Consider the following 11,703-nt stretch of genomic DNA (forward strand, 5'->3'; position numbering starts at 1 on the left):
CGCACGCATGGAAGATGATTGGGATAAACCCTAGGCTATTCATGCACGGCGGTTGGAGCGGTGGTTTCCACAGTCTTCTTCATTGAGACGGTGGTGCTACAGTAACATGTTCATCAAAATTTTCCAGAAAACAGCAAAAAGCATACCAATCGAAAGCTTATTCTATGTACAACACGAATCCAGGCTCAATTCACATTAATTCCTCATAACCAGTGCAAATCGAAGAGAAAACATAAATGCATTCAAAACTTCTACTCAGCATAACTCAACCAATAATCAACCATTTCAAATTCTAAAAGCATCAGGATAATCAGCATGAAAAGATCTACCATAACATGTGCATAAAATGGAGAATCATGAGGTTCGAATTCTAACCTCTTTGAAGAGCAGAGGATGAAAACAGTAGATTCAAGTGCTCAAACGATCCAGATCCACTCCTATGTTGATGACTTGAAGCTTTATGTATGAATTGAAGCTTGGAAAGGCTTGGATCTTGATCAGATTGCAACTTCCATCTTCATGTTCTTGAGCTTGATGTGCTTGATTCTTCACCAAAACCTTCAATCCACAGCTTGATCTACACTCAATGATGATCAAAGAACACGAATATGCAATAAAATCAAGGTGTTATGTGAAGAATTTTCAAATTTCAATTGAGAGAAAATTTTGGAGGGAATTTGGATCTAGATCTAGAATGAGTGAAACTTCAGAATTCTGTTATGATTTGGCATTTATACTCTGTCCTAATCACATCCAAATCAAAATTAGGCATGAGTTAATTATGATTAGTGAAAATGAGGTGTATGACCAAAATTAGTAAGTGTGAGGTGCATGGCAAATTTTGGACGTGAACAGTAACATATGGGGGTGCAATATCACTTAAAATCATTTCATGAACACAATGGTAATGGAATTAAACATGTATGATGCACCAAATTCAAATTCTCCATTTTCCCTCCAAAATGAACATGCATGGACAAATGATTATATGAATAAATTTCATGCAATGTAATGATGGATTTGGAAATTATAGGTCATGAGAAGAAATATGCAAAAAGAGTGACTCATTTTGGAGTTTTGGATCAAAAGTTATGGCATGTTGAACTTCTATGCACCCTTGGCGATCATTTGCTCATAACTCCTCAACCATTCATCAGATGCTCATGATCTTGGACTTTTTGGAAATGGGAGAGAAAGGTCTTCAACTTTCATGTTGGACAAAATTTCATTTGAAGCTTCTTTGATGTTGGAAAGTCAAGTTGAAGATGGTCAAAAAACTTGCCATTTTTGGAAACTTTCAATTACAGGTCACTTTCCATTTTGGGAAACTTTTGATCTGACTTCAAAATCTTCAAGGTAGATGTTTATAATGACAAATGAACCTCTTTGGGACATGAATGAAGTGTCTCAAACCATTTCTCCCCCTCCTAGCCCTCAGCTCTTACACAGTCAATTGTATAGGTCCTTAGATGACCTTGACATGCTCTGATAAGCTTGAACCTCCACCACTTGAGGAATTGGCTCAGAAATGAAACCCTAGCTTATACAAGCCCAATAGAATGATCATGTGATCTCCATCTCAATAGAAATACCTCATCTCCTTGAAAAACCCTGGCTGGAAGAATGGCAATGATCAGGGTTGACCAGAGGTCAAAACCCTAATCCAAAGGAACCTTGGGAATGAAATAATGAATCCCTTGATGATGATAGAACCATGATGATGGTAACATATCCTTGCAAGCAAGATAATACTCAACCTTTTGAAGGACCAAGAAAACCCTAATTGAAGTGCACACCCTCAGATGGTTGACAATCAGACCATAGAAACCCTCAAGCTTGAATCATGTAGCCTCTCATCTTCTGAAAAAGACTTTGGAGGATGACTTCATTATTTCCACATGATATGCAATATGCAAATGCCTAATGTCCTAAAACATGAAATGCAATATGCTAAACTAGTCCCAAGAAGAGGAGGGCAAATTTTGAGGTGTTACATCCCTGATCAAATTCTCTTAGGCACTCATCTATGATATCGATCGGATAACATGCATCTCCTAGAATTGGTGCCATTAGGAATTTCGAAAGAATGAACTTGATCTTTTCATCCCCTACTTCGAAGGTTAATTTCCCTCTTTTGACATCTATTATAGCTCCGGCTGTTGATAAGAATGGTCTACCTATAAGGATAGGGATATCTTCGTCTTCTTTTATATCCATGACCACAAAGTCTGTTGGAATATAAAGTTGATCGATCCTAACTGGGATGTCTTCTAAAATGCCTACGGGATACTTGATAGACCTATCGGCTAATTGAAGGGACATCTTAGTTGGTTGCAATTCCCCTAGGTTTAACCTTTTACATACAGCTAAGGGCATTAAACTACACTAGCGCCTAAGTCTAGGAAAGCTTTTTCGATCACATGATTTCCTAAAATGCAAGGTATAGAAAAACTGACAGGGTCTTTCTCCTTCTTAGCAAGTTTATCCTCAGAAATAAAGTTGCATTCCAAGGGTTTTGGATCATCGAGCCTACGCTTGTTAGTTAAGATGTCTTTGAGAAATTTGGCGTAAGACGGGATTTGGGTGATAGCTTCGGTGAAAGGAATCTCTACATGAAGCTTTTCTATCACTTTTATAAATTTTTGATATTGGTTGTTGACTTTGGTTTGTTTAAGTATTTGCGGATACAGGATTGGTGGTTTGTACGGGGGTGGTGGTTTGTAAGTTTTATCCTTGGCTTCACCTTCTTGGTTAGTTTGTTTCTCGGATTCCTCCGGTTCCTCTTCTTGGTTGGTAGGCATATTCTCTTTAGAATTTTTGGACTCACTCATTACTGGGTTCTGAGGCCCTTCGTAAGCGGTCCCACTTCGTAACGAGATAGCATTAGCTTGCCCTCGAGGGTTCGGTTGAGGTTGTCCAGGAAATTGGCCTCCAGGTGTAGTTTGTGGGGCTTGGTTTTGTGTTACCTGTGAGATCTGGGTTTCAAGCATCTTATTGTGAGTGATTATCTGATCAACCTTGGTTCCTAATTGCTATAAGTTTGTTTACGTGAACATTTTGGTTTAGGAATTCTTTATTTTGCTGAGTCTGGCCCGATATAAAGCTTTCCATGATCTTCTCAAGGTTAGACTTCTGGGGCACAACTTGCATAGGTTGGTTTGGTTTTTGGGCTTGATAACCTTGCGGTCTCTGAGGTGCATTATTTTGGATAGGGTTCTGGTTTCTATAAGAGAATTTTGGATGATTCTTCCATCCAGGGTTATAAGTGTTTGAAAATGGGTTACCTTGGGCGTAATTCACTTGGTCGGTATTTAGTTCGTTCAAAAGGTTACACTCCGTCGATACGTGTCCTTTAGATCCACAGAGTTCGCACTCTATGTGGACTACTGCTACGGTGTTAGTGTTTGTAGACATATGTTCGACCCTAAGGGCTAAAGCGTCCATTTTCGCCTGCATCATGTCTAGAGAGCTTACCTCATGTATTCCACCTTGGGTCTCCTTTTTCTCTATTGATGCTCGTTCAGTTCCCCATTGATAATGGTTTTTGGCCATATCTTCAATTAGGTCACAAGCTTCTGGATAAGGTTTGTTCATCAATGCGCCACCTGCGGCAGCGTCGATGCTCATCTTGGTATTATAATGGAGTCCATTGTAGAAGGTATGAATGATCAGCCATTGTTCTAGGCCATGGTGTGGGAAGACTCTTAATAGCTCTTTATACCTCTCCCAAGCTTCGAAAAGCGATTCTCTTTGGTTTTGAGCAAATCTAGTTATTTGGTTTCGAAGAACAGTGGTCTTACTAGGGGGAAATATCTAGCAAGGAATACTCTCCTAAGGTCTTCCCAGGTAGTTATTGAATTGGCTAGAAGTGAATCTAGCCATGAACGTGCTCTATCCCTGAGGGAGAAAGGGAATAATCTTAAACGGATCGCATCGGGTGAAGCGCCGTTAGATTTAAAGGTGTCGGCTAGTTGGGTAAAAACTTTTAAATGTTGATTCGGGTTCTCGGTAGCGAGACTCGCGTATTGGTTCAGTTGCACTAGTTGCAACAAAGACGGTTTTAGTTCGAAATTTTTAGCAGGTATAAGGGGGTTTACTATACTCGAACTAGGTTCCTCATCAGAGGGTTGGGAAAATTCCTTAAGAGGTCGCCTATCGCGATTCTCGACCATAGCTTTCTTAATTCAGATGAGTAAGAGGCGTTTACGAGTATAACGTTCGGGTTCCGCTAAAGGATCTACTAAATTTCCGGTACTATGGTTTCTTCGCATTTACCGGCTAAAAATGCCTTAGTCTATACGGTGTAACAACAGGGTACGAAATTTGACGAAGTTGGTCCCCGACAACGGCGCCAAAAACTTGATGGCTGTGATTCGCAAGTGCACGAATAACATCAAAGTAATATAAAAGAATATCGATTCCACAGAGACCAATCGTCAATCTATCAAATACTATCGTTACGGTGTTTATCTAAGGCGGTATAAAAGAGATATTTGGTTTGCAAAATAACGGTAAATAATAAATGCAGGTAAAGACAGGTTGAATGTAATTCACGTCAATTAAGTGATGTTTCGATTGTCTAAATAGGACTACTTATGAGGCAATATTTTCTACTCTTGAAAAGAATCCATTTAACAGGAACTGTCGCTTTCGCGTATTCAGAACCGAGTTTACCCTTAAATTAAGGCCTTTTATTGTCACTTATAAAAGGTGCGCAAAACGCTAAAGTAGTAAACCTATTTTTAAGAAATGAGACTCGCAAACTTAGTTGAAAAGTGATTTTGATTTGGAAAGTTTACCCAAGGAGTTTACTGATTTTAAACCTATCAACGCGTCCGAAAACAGTTTCAAAATAGCTTTTCCTTAAAGTGATAAAGATTCCTAGTTACTACGCCAGGGTGCTTTCGCACTCCTCGAATAGTTAAAACAAACCAAGTTTGTTTAGAAAACTCAAGTTAAAAATCAAAACAGCCTTTAAAGTATTTCTACAGATTTCAATATGTGAAACATTACTTTAACCGTGATCCTTACATTGTAACCTTTAAAAGATTTAGCCAGACATGGTAACACAAACGAACATAATGACGTTAATCATGATGAAAAGTTTGTTTTAGAATGTGAGGCGTAGAGAGCGAGTAAAGTGCGTAAAATAAATAAAGTAAAGCGAGTGCAGGAAGTAATAAAATAAAAGCGAGTACGGAAAATAAATAAAATAAAAGCGAGTGCGGAAAATAAATAAAGTAAAAGCGATGCGGGAAAATAAATAAAATAAAGTGAGTGCGGGAAATAAATAAAGTAAAAGCAATGCGGGAAATAAAAAAATAAGAACCTGCTCCAAACGGAAGCTTCGATTCTGATACAAAAATAAACCTCCGACTCCTGAAGCTAAAGACGACAGCAACTCGAAGTGACTCAACTCAATCTCACAAAGATGCGATAACCCCCCGATGTGACGGATTATCGCTATTACAAATGATGACTATATGCTTAGTGTTGTAAAACTAAGTGTGATGCTAGAAAACAAAATGAAATTAGCTATTTATAGAGATTCTCAGCAGTTTGTAAAGACCATGGTGCCCTCCAACTTCCCCTTAGTGGGCTTTAGTGGGAACGTGATTTCCAAAGGTGGCGCCCGCCATCCCTTCATGGCGCCCGCCATGTGTGTAAATGGGGTGGATCATGGGAACGTGGAAGTTACCTCCTAGTTGAGGGCTGGTGACTCATGGCTTCCCCTATAGCGGCCGCCATGTGCAACGCCATGTGTGTAATTTCGCCGAAAAACCCTAATTTTAGGTCTTTTTGCTTCGTTTCTTCCAAAAGTGTCAGAAAGTGCTAAATATCTGAAAACAAGAGAAAAGAGAGCATAATACAAATAAAATGATAACAAAGTCCTAATAAACATGTGAAATCCGAGTCAAAAACACGGTGTAATTCAGTGTGATCAAACATCCCTGAGGACATTGCTGATAGTAACAGCAAAGAGTTTTGTAAGGTGTTTGTTAGAGGAATGTGTGTGAAGTTTTCTCCAACTGTGATCAATAAGTTCCTGGGAAGAGGAACAGAAGGTGCTGGTGAACTAGAGGCCACAGACAATGAGGTCTGTAGGGAAATAACTGTTGGACAGGTCAAGGAGTGGCCAAGCAAGAAGCATCTCTCTACTAGAAAACTAACTGTGAAATATGCTATATTGCACAAGATAAGGTCAGCGAATTGGGTACCAACAAATCACATCTCTACAATCTCAAATGCTCTTGGAAGGCTCATATTTTCTATTGGAACCAAGCTTAATTTTGATTATGGTAGATTCATGTTTGAACAAATTGTCAAACATGCTTCTACAAATGTAGTGAAGCTGCCCATAGCTTTTCCCTCAATGATTTGTGGGATAATCCTGAGCCAGCAACCTGGAATTCTGAGCACAAGTGATATCCATAGTAGAAGAAAACCTCCCCTGTCAGTTCATTACAAATTATTTGAAGGCAGTCATGTCAATGACATTGTCATGACATCTGTTGTGAAGAAGCCAGCCTCTCAAGGTGGTGTGATTGCTGAATTGAAAGAGACCTGTTAGGAATTGGAGACTGGGATAAGGGTAGCTAAAGCCAGGAAAGAAGCTTTGGAGGTTCTGATTAATAGCTTGGAGCAAGGTGATAGAGATAATGTTGGACAAGCCAAGGAAACAGAAGCCCACACCTCTAGTGAGAGGTCTGAATCTCAAGATAAATCAAGTGGCAGTTCTGGTTCTGAAGCTGATGAAGATGCTAGCTCCTCTGACTGAGTGTTGTTGAAGATTGCTCCCCACTTTTATGATGATGTGATGTTTTGGATGTCTTGATGTGTGATGTTTTTTTTGCAGTCTTGTTTTGATGCCTTGATGTAATTTTTGGGTTCTCTTTGATGTCTCTGGATTTTATCTCAGCTTATATAACTGTGTTTGTTTGTGGTTCTGTAACACCTGACAATATGTTTTAACATTCTATGTGTCATTCTCTTTGACTAATAGACATTTATTTTGTCTCATTGGTCTCTTTGGTCTATTTTGACTAAAAAGGGGGAGAAGTTAATATCTGAAGGAGAGTTGCAGTTAATATGTGCTATGAAGTAGCTAGGCTATAAACATATGACAGATGATGTTAAAAAGGATGTAGTACAGGTGATGTTGAAGGAGATGTCTGTGGTGAACAGACTGAGGGGGAGAAGAATGTATGTTACAGGTGTTGTTGAAGGAGATGTCTGTGGTGAACACACTAAGGGAGAGAAGAAGCACATATATGCGTTTAATATGTGTTTAGTAGTTGCTATTATAGCTAGTAAATGTGTGGTTTATTACTTCTGCTGCTAAACTGCTGATGTGGTTATTATCTTGTGAACTGATGTATATTTTAGCCAAAATTTGCCAAAGGGGGAGTTTGTTGGTTCTATGTGTCGGCATCAATTTTGGTAAAACCTAGAGTGTTCACAAGTTGTCACAAGTGTTGTCTTGACATAAGATAAGATGTACCTGCAGGGTGTTTAAAATGTGAATATGCGGGGTTTTACTGAGATGTCAGACCTGATGTCATGACATCTGTATATAGAACATTCAGTCTGAATGTTATGTATTGTGTGATTGCATTTTTTATGCTAATCTATGTGTGATTGATGTAATGATTGAACGCGCCCTCAATCAGTAATTACAACCAGATTGACTTATTTTCCAACGAGATATAATCAACTGTCATGAGAAGATATGAATGGAAAATAGTTTTAGGGTTTTATGATGTCTAAGCCCAGCCAAATGCTTCTATATAAAGGACATGGAAAACCTGGTTTTATACACAAGAAATAACGAACGAAATATTGAGAGAGAATAAGGGTTTTAGTCTTGTGTGGTCGTGTGTATCGTAAGGCATTCATTCATCCATAGATGATTGAATTGGACTGATTTTTGAGTTGTAATTTGTCCATTCTAAGCTTTGAAGCATGAGTGTGTGTTTACTTGATTGAAGCTTTTAAGCAAGATCAAGTATGTGTCTTTGAAGAGTGTCTTCTTTTCATTTTAATTCTTGTTTTACATCACTGCTGTGATTGAGGGGGAGTGAGTAGGATCTCATATCTAAGAGTTCTTAGGTAGAAGTTACACGGGTAGAGATTAGGTGAAAAGACTGTAACTTGAAGTTGTTTACTGAGAGTCTTTGAACTAATTCTGTTTAGTGGATTTCCTTCCTGGCTTGGTAGCCCCCAGACGTAGGTGAGTTTGCACCAAACTAGGTTAACAATTGCTTGTGTCTCTTGCGTTACTGTTTTTATCTTTTATCCTGTTTGTATTGTTCAGATATTAGTGTCGTGACATTACCTTCGACATCTCATATCTGATACCAGAATTTCAGATTCAACCGAGGAACCCACCGTAGATCCCAGAACCACTTCCTTGGTGGTATAAACCTGAGCTTCACTGTGCTTTTCATCAGGGTGCACCTGGGCATGATATTGAAAACTGCTATCCATTGGAGTCTGAGGTTCAAAAGCTTATGAAGAGTGGTATGGTGTCCTTTGAGGACCGCGCACCAAATGTGAAAGCTAACCCTTTGCCCGCTCATGGGAACTCTTCAGTGAATATGGTGGACAGCTGTCCTGGTGAATTCAAGGTTTTTGATGTTCGGTTTAATCGAAGATCTTTGGTGCAAATACACAAAGATATCTGTTCGGTGAGTGACTGTGAACATGACCATGATGGTTGTGTTGTTTCTAGTGTGAACCCAAGAGGGTGGGATATGGTGAAAAGGGACATCCAACGTCTGATGGATGAAGGCATGATTCAGATTGTTCAATCCCGTCATGTAGATGATGATGTCAATATCATAGTGCCTGCTTTCAAGCAACAAGAGCGGTTGGTAATTCAGTATGATAGCAACAACAATAAGAATGTCATTCGAAGATCAGTATCGATGTTAGTAATATGGTTAGTGGGCCCAGTCTCGTATGCATCTGATAAGGCTGCACCGTACCAGTATAATGCTACAATGATGAAGAATGGTCAAGAGGTCCCGTTACCTACGACTAGTTCAGTGGTGAGCATTGTTGATGTTACGAAGGTGACCCACAGTGGTCGAGTGTTTGGGCCAGTTGTCCCAGAGGAATTGATTGTTGGTAAGAAGGTGGAGGTACCTAATGTAGATCCAGTTGGCTGTTCAAAAGATAAGTCTGGTGAATCCAACAACTTGAAAGTCAATGATGATGATGAGGTACTCTGATTGATTAAAAGGAGTGAATTTAATGTGGTTGAGCAGTTGCTCCAGACTCCCTCAAAGCTTTCAGTGTTGTCTCTGCTGATGAATTCTGAAGCGCACAGAGAAGCACTACAGAGAGTTCTTGAACAAGCATATGTGGAGCAAGATGTTACTGTGGATCAATTTGATCACATCGTGGCTAACATCACTTCATGTAATAATCTTAGCTTCTGTGATGAAGAACTCCCTAAGGAGGGAAGAAACCATAATCTGGCTTTGCATATTTCAATGAACTGTAAGGAAGATGCTTTGTCAAATGTGCTAGTTGACACCGGTTCGTCACTCAATGTGCTTCCAAAGTCAACTTTGTCGAAGCTATCTTACCAAGGAGCTCCCATGAGATATAATGGGGTGGTTGTCAAAGCCTTTGATGGCTTGGGCAAAACGGTTATTGGTGAAGTGGACCTTCTAGTCAAGATAGGTCCGAGTGATTTTCAGATTACTTTTCAAGTAATGGATATCCATCCGGCCTACAGCTATTTATTGGGAAGGCCATGGATTCATGAGGCAAGAGCTGTTACCCCCACTCTGCACCGGAAGCTCAAATTTGTAAAGAATGCCAAGCTAGTAATTGTGGGAGGAGAAAAAGCGTTGTTGGTTAGCCATCTATCATCTTTCTTGTATGTGGAAGCTGAGGATGAGGTTGGGACTCCGTTCAAAGCCTTATCTATTGCTGCTGAGAAGAGAATTGGGGCACCTATGTCCTCGTTGAAAGATGCTCAGACGATTGTAGAAGAAGGTCCTGTTGATCAGTGGGGGCGCATGGGAGAGGTCTCTGATAACAAGGGAAGAACCGGTTTGGGATTCCAGAAAGGGTCATCAGCTGTTAGATTTGAAGATATGCAACTTAGCTTCCGTAGCGGAGGGTTCATTCATGGAAATGAACAACACTTAGCTGTTGTGCTAGAGGATAGTGAAGAGGAAGACTGCACCAACATTGTAACGCATGGAAAGACATGCAACAATTGGACTGTCGTTGATATTCCTGTTATTTTGCAACGATCTAAGTAATTGCTTTTATATTTTAAAATCCTTCTCATATGCCTAAGGGAGAAGTGAACATTGTTTGGGCATTTTAAAATTGATCATCAATAAAATTAATTTTATTCATCCACATCTTTGATGTTTATTTTTTTCTTTTTGCTTTATTCCGAAAATGGTAATCACAAAAAACATAAATAAACAATATAATTGTCCATCTGCATAATATTTGGTCACAAATTCACTTCTCTAAAATCAATATTTCAAATCATTATGCAGGTTGGTTCCTAACCCCATTGAATACAATGATCCTTTTCCTTCTCCAAATTTTAAATTCCCTGTGTTTGAGGCCGAGGAGGAAAGTGATGTAGAAGTGAGTGAGGAATTTACTACCTCAGTAAGAAGATCACCGACTCTGAGACTCGGTATTCTATGCTTGAGAAGACTTGTTGCGCATTGGCTTGGGCTGCTAAGCGTCTGCGCCAGTATATGTTGAATCATACCACTTGGTTGATATCCAAAATGGATCCAATCAAGTATATATTTGAGAAGCCTGTTTTGACTGGGAGAATTGCCCGTTGGCAGATGTTGTTATCAGAGTATGATATAGAATACCGATCTCATGAAGTGATCAAAGGTAGTATCTTGGCTGACCATTTGGCTCACCAACCAATTGAAGATTATCAGTCAGTGCAGTATGATTTTCCTGATGAAGAGATTTTGTACTTGAAAATGAAAGATTGTGATGAACCATTGCTTGAAGAAGGGCCAGAACCCGGTTCTTGTTGGGGAATGGTATTTGATGGAGCTATTAATCAATATGGAAATGGCATTGGGGCAGTGATTATTACTCCTCAAGGCACGCATCTACCATTTACATCTAGATTGACTTTCAAGGGTACAAACAACATGGCAGAATATGAAGCTTGCATTATGGGGCTTGAAGAGGCCATGAATCTCAGAATCAAGTATTTGGATGTCTTCGGTGATTCGGCTTTGGTTGTGAATCAGATCAAAGGAGAATGGGAGACAAATCAACCCGGTTTAATACCATATAGAGATTATGCGAGGAGGATTTCAACTTTCTTTACAAAGGTTGAGTTTCATCATATTCCTCAAGATGAAAACCGGATGGCAGATGCTCTTGCAACATTGGCATCAATGATTATGGTGAAATATTGGAATGAAGTTCCCAATTTATCAGTGATGCGTCTTGATAGGCCAGCTCATGTGTTTGTTGTTGAAGAGATCAAAGACGAGAAGCTGTGGTATTATGACGTCAAATGTTTCCTCCAAAGTCAGATTTACCCGCCTGGGGCATCTTTGAAAGATAAGAAGACTTTGAGAAGGTTAGCCGGTAATTTCTACTTGAATGGTGATATACTATACAAGAGAAACTTCGACATGGTTTTGCTCAGATGTGTGGATAGACACGAAGCAGACTTGTTGATGA

The 11,703-nt window shown here is 39.5% G+C and overlaps 1 non-coding gene across 1 annotated transcript; it reads left to right on the forward strand.

Moving 5' to 3' along the window:
• The first annotated feature begins 3,682 nt into the window (after window positions 1-3,682).
• LOC127109314 (small nucleolar RNA R71) lies at window positions 3,683-3,789 on the forward strand. Its single transcript, XR_007796629.1, has one exon. It is a non-coding gene; the product is annotated as a small nucleolar RNA R71 (small nucleolar RNA).
• Window positions 3,790-11,703: the final 7,914 nt, after the last annotated feature.

Source organism: Lathyrus oleraceus, chromosome 7 (assembly GCF_024323335.1).
Source record: "Lathyrus oleraceus cultivar Zhongwan6 chromosome 7, CAAS_Psat_ZW6_1.0, whole genome shotgun sequence".
Classification (NCBI taxonomy): Eukaryota; Viridiplantae; Streptophyta; class Magnoliopsida; order Fabales; family Fabaceae; genus Lathyrus; species Lathyrus oleraceus.